The following is a 6,041-nucleotide window of genomic DNA, read 5'->3' as shown; positions in this document are numbered from 1 at the left end:
AAAAAAAACAATTCAACAAATATGGTAAGTACCTTATTTAGCCTTATTTAACAAAGTTAATATTTACATTTGGTTATTTAAATTGGGAAATAACATTTTATCGGATTTAATTAATTTAATTAATTACTTATCTTCACTGAAAATGTGAGCTCCTTGTTTTTCAACTAAACACTTAAATAGATGCTCACTTTTGACAACTATTTAAGTGAAGCAAGTTGTATGGAAACTCAACTAGCATGTTGCAGGTGAAGTCTAAACCTGTTTCCTTACACAGTGACAAATACTTATTTATAATTCTTAGGCTAAAATACGTAAAGAAAAATTAACATGGAACATCGCGAATTTTAAACACTATAATGTCTTATATTTATTTACCTAGTACAGTTGTGTTTCATCACGATTTGAACAAAAATTAGTTATTTTTATGAATTAAATTAGCTGAAGTTTGAATACGAATTGATTGAAACAAACAATAAAACTACATTGTTAACATAAATAACCTAGCTAAACTTTTAATGCGAGTTAATCGAAGTAAACAGTACAACAAAGTACAAGGAATTAAACGAATAAAAATACAATAATATTACTAATAGAATTAAACTGGCTAACGTTTTATAGCTAACTGGTCAAAATGAAAGAAATTATATAATATGTTGCAAATTCTGTTTACCTCTTTATTTACGTAAGGAATGTTGCATTATTACAGATTTTAAATCAACATTGTGAAGAAAAAATTATTATACACATATGTATTGTTATTGTAAGTATGCTGTGAAGAGAGGGCCGAGTGAAGACACTTTCTTGGTTATATGGTATCAAACAAACAGAAATTATGTGTTTTTTACTATACTGCATTTATCGTCGTAAATAAAATATTTTTCTACTAAACTTTATGCGTGTTTGTTACAGAGGTAAACTAGTTATTTAGCGTAATGCCACTTTCAACATGAAGTTACAAGATATGAATTTGCATAAAGGGAAAATCGTGAGGACAAGAAATCCGCTTGAATGAAAAAGTGTATTCCCAAGACGACTGGTATGGGTATTAAAACTTTAATTAGAATAAAGTACAGAACAACGTGTTGACCTTCTTAGGTCATCTTCAGGTTAACTAACAACTCTCTCTTTCTTAACCTGAAGATGATCTAGAGAGATCAACACGTTATTCTGTACTTTATTTTAATTAAAGGATAAATCGATTATCGCTTCCTATGCTTATCTGTGTTATTCGCAAAGTTACAACTACATTTGGATACCCCTGAGTTAACCTCTTAAGATATAAGTAAAAGTATCGTGGTCGCTTAAACGAGTACATATTTAGATATATTTCGAAAAAAACAACAACGACTATTAATAATTTAGGTTAAAGTGATGTCTCAAAGCACATTTACTTTCTAAGTATTTAAAATAACTATTGATTTATTCCATTTAAATAAAAACAATGGTAATACGAATAACTTCAGAGCTATATAACTTTTGTTTTTAGTAAGCAGATAAGACTGGTATATCGTAACATTCATCGAGTGTGCTGTTTATTGAACATAGATGTGACAAAACTTCTGCTATGCGGAAAGTAATGCGTATTTCAGTTCGTAAAATAAATATTTAACGGTGAGTTTAATACGCAGCAAATAAAACTTTAGGTTTATTTATATTTTATGAATACAATATGTTCTTTAAAAAACTTGTAGATTAATACTGAAAATGCGATTTTTGCATTAATTATATCAGCTATTCGTGATTGAAAAGTGTTAGATTGACTCTGAAATTTATATCTATCTATCTATGTATTTATATATATGATACAGTTGCCGTCTTTTCCTCTCGTCGTCCATGTCGAAGGGCAAAGATGGCGGCCACTGACTTTTTTCTGCTTTTTAAGTAATTTAACATGATAATCAAATATAGAATATAACAGCAATTCACTTAGTCAGTCAAGTAAAAAAAAAACTTTGGTTTTTTAACTGAATTTGTAACACAGGTGATACAAGAAACAACATTAAGTATAACTATGTGTTTTTGTTGTTCCAAAAAATATATTTTAACGGTTTAGCGTAAAAATGTTTTTCCTGATAATTAATGTTTCTGTAAAATTAAGTTACATGGAAATTATCTGGTGTTTTGAACTTTGACATCTTAACGAAAACATTTCTGTTTATCAAACCTAGTTAGTCAAAAGCGTGACGTGACGTCATCAATTCGGACAAAGAACGTGGAACATTTATGGCCACTCCCATGAGAAACTATAACTTCACTTCCTACTGATGGCTTAATCAGTATCAGGTTATGTAACCTGGTAACGTACATAGGTGTCCAGGCAACCGGTTTTTCAACTCATTAATACAATAAGAATGTAATCTAGTAATAAGTACAATAATATAAACAAACCTCGACATTTTAAAAAGTCATTCGTATTTAGACGCGGTGTAGACGATATCTGTTTAACACTCGAGCATTTCCAAGTTACCTTAAAGTTCTGGAGTATTAACAAACAGATCAAATCATATCGCACCAAACACACAACGATACATAATAGAATAGGATGTTTGTAACAACGGTCGTTTGGTAAAACAATATCACAGTGTGAACCACAACTACTGTGGAATTCAGTTAGACGAAGGAAACGTGGAAATCCGGTAACTGGCCAATACGTGAAACATCAAACAGCACATTACAAAAAGAACATCGAAGCAGGTAGGTTGAGATAAACTAACTTCTAAGATTAAAAATACTTATAAAACAGATACTATATTACAGGATGTGACCTCACTTCTACAAGAAAGAAGTCTGTTTTCTTTAACACACGTTTAGGAAGGAAAAAAAAAAGTTTCATTTAATAGCGACATTTCGGGTATTTCAGTTGGAAACCTCACAAAGATTTGTTGTTTGTAAAACTGATGTTAAATAAGGCGACTTTTCTTGACTGGACGAAGTGCTTAAAAACAATCACTTCTTTTTCTCATTAAGATTAAATATATTTATATGTATGTCCACTGCTGAAAATGTCTGAAGCAAAATCAATGGTAAGAATAGACCGACGTAGAAATTACTCTGTAATAAACAAGTGCTGGTCAATGTAAAAATGACAAACAATTGTACGATTTAGTTTAAGCCAACAATGGAAAATTTAAAGTCGAAAATTAAAATTTCGACTCTTTTTATTTGTTCTCTCTAGTATGACGTGTAAGTTTTCGAAAGAAGTTTCCATTTTTAAGTGTGGCGTTCCTTTGTTCACATGGATTTAAACTTTGACATAAATCACTTTACGTAATATTGCGTACTTAATTATTTTGTGTGATATAGTTTGATCTGTTTTAGGTCAGCAATCGCCGATGGAACTTTATGTTATTGGTTCACTAAACGCTAGTCTTTTAATACAATATCATTATCACTTAAATATCTTAACTTCTAAACTTTATCTCAGTATTTGTTGTATTCTTGCATATTCTGTTTAGAATGAAGTCTATTTAATTTTTACGTAGCGCCAATGTTCGAAATTATATATACAGTGAACCTTGTTGATTAAGTGATAAATTCTGAAAATTTTGTCAGTTTTGAATTTATTCGTATTTAATATAGGCAGTATTTTCGAAATTTTAGGTTGTAAATAATGTTTATTGAAAGAATATCATTAAGCGATTTTATATTCTCATTGCACGTGAGGTGTATCGCAGGTGTGACGAAAATGAATGAATAGTAATAAGTTTAACAATGCTTTTAGTATATTTGTATTATAAAATTTATATTTCGCATGTGGTATGCGAGAAAATGTTTTTTTTTAAATAATGCTTTCAAACACAGATAATGTATCATCAAATAGATTATTGTTAATGTGTTAAAACCTGAATATTTATAAAAGTGGCTTCTTAGATAGAATTATGTTTGTCGAATGTTATAAATTTACCTTTTATAGAATAATTAATAGTTTTTCTGCCTCAGAAAAGAGCTGAATATATGTTTTAATTCTAAAAACCACTGAGTAAGATGTATTGTTAGGTATCTCATAATCGTATGATACTTTGCCATACGTCATTTTCGGTAGGATGTGTTGTTTGTATTTAAATTACTTCTAGTAAAAACGTTCCCATGTGAATGTCAGTCGTCAAGAAACGTTGTTACGTTTGTGACAGTCAACAACAAGCGTTGTGATTTTGGTTTTCCTCAGGTTTCATCAGATATTGTTTAATAATTACTTAAAGTTTCATTTCGATTCGCAATATAAATTTGTAATAAGTAACACAAAAATAAAGGAATCAACTTGTTCGCAAGTTACCACAAAATGGAACAAATGTAAGGCACTTGTTTTCAACTTTAATACATACTCCAGGCTTAACGTTATAGGCCTATACAACGCTTCTATTTTATCACGCAAAAAAATACAGCCTTAAAATATCCAGCCTTTGCGTTGTTGCTATAACTATTCTAATTTAAACAGAGTCAAAACTGTTTACTGGTGCTATAACTATTATAATTTAAACAGAGTTAAAACTGTGTACTGGTGCTATAACTATTCTAATTTAAACAGACTCAAAACTGTGTACTGGTGCTATAACTATTCTAATTTAAACAGACTCAAAACTGTGTACTGGTGCTATAACTATCCTAATTTAAACAGAGTCAAAACTGTGTACTGGTGCTATAACTATTCTAATTTAAACAGACTCAAAACTGTGTACTGGTGCTATAACTATCCTAATTTAAACAAAGTCAAAACTGTGTACTGGTGCTATAACTATCCTAATTTAAACAAAGTCAAAACTGTGTACTGGTGCTATAACTATCCTAATTTAAACAAAATCAAAACTGCGTACGAGTGCTATAACTAATCTAATTTAGATAGAGTCCAAACGTTTCATTGTAAATGTTTGTATTATGTAAAGAGACAGCTTTGAAACAAGACCCTTGGGAGTATAGCCGTACTAATCTGAACAAAATTAAAACCCTAATTGCAAGTGATTATCTGATCTTAGGAATGTTTACGCATACTACTGTTACACTTACAATATAGTCGATTCATATCTTATCCCACCCACGGTTGATGTAAGTTAATTTTAATCATGAGGGTTTATACAAAACCAAAATCAGGGTTTTATACCTGTAGTAGGCAGAGTGCAGATAATTATATTTCTATGCTTAAATAAAAACAGAGTATGATATGGAAGAAAAACGACATGATATAAGTTTTCGTTTAAATTAGATTGGTAATCTATTTCTATACAAACAACTTTGTCATAAAATTAGACATTTTAGACTCTGAACGGTATGAACCATGTATTATGAAAACAAGACAATACATAGTTTTAGTTTAGGAATTTAATACAGTGTAACGATGAATAAGTTAATAGTACCGTAAATAAAGATCTGATATTATATATTACTGACATAATTAACTGTTTGTCACGAACATAACTGAAAGTTGTGTGTAAATCCTTCTCACTTTAAGCACTCAAGCAGTTAGCAATCAGTTACCGATTCTTTAGCAATCAGTTACCGATTCTTTAGCAATCAGTTACCGATTCTTCACATTGCATAGACCAATTCATAATTTCTTAAATTTTATGAAGTCCTCTGAGGGCGACAGCTGGACTTCGTATGTTTCATTTTTTACAACAAATGCATTAGAAAGGTTCTTGATTCCATAAGAAAAACACACTTAACTATCTTTCCAAATGTTTCCTGGCAACAAAACCCCAAACTGAGATCGCTAATTTGTTATATTTTGTGAAATATATTAATAATTTTCATGTCAACTAGCTGTATTATGCAAAATTCCTTATACTTGAGTTGCGGGCTTGCAGAAGTTACATTAGCAATTCAAAGACATAATGTAGGTCTTTCCTTTGGATTCTGATAATCTGAGAGATGTATAGAAATAATCTGGTGTTTCTACATTATGTATATAATCTGTTTCTCATGTTTTAAATCGTTATCTCAAAAGCAAGTTTATTACCCAGTAAAGAAATCTGTTGGTAAATAATTAATAATTTACGCGACGCTTGTTCGTTTCTCACGAACTTTATTAAAAGTTATATGACTCTCAC

General features: G+C 30.1%; 1 long non-coding RNA gene across 2 annotated transcripts in view; it reads left to right on the top strand.

The window, feature by feature from the left end:
• Positions 1-2,244: 2,244 nt before the first annotated feature.
• Positions 2,245-6,041, top strand: part of LOC143238988 (uncharacterized) — a 49,421-nt gene continuing 45,624 nt past the window's right edge. For both annotated transcript variants that reach the window (XR_013020899.1, XR_013020897.1), the window contains exon 1: positions 2,245-2,694. This is a non-coding gene — a long non-coding RNA (uncharacterized LOC143238988). The remainder of the gene's footprint in view (positions 2,695-6,041) is intronic.

This window comes from Tachypleus tridentatus, chromosome 2, assembly GCF_004210375.1.
Source record: "Tachypleus tridentatus isolate NWPU-2018 chromosome 2, ASM421037v1, whole genome shotgun sequence".
NCBI classification, from domain to species: Eukaryota; Metazoa; Arthropoda; class Merostomata; order Xiphosura; family Limulidae; genus Tachypleus; species Tachypleus tridentatus.
Note: the sequence above shows the minus strand (reverse complement) of the source record. Positions and strands in the feature narration are given on the sequence as shown.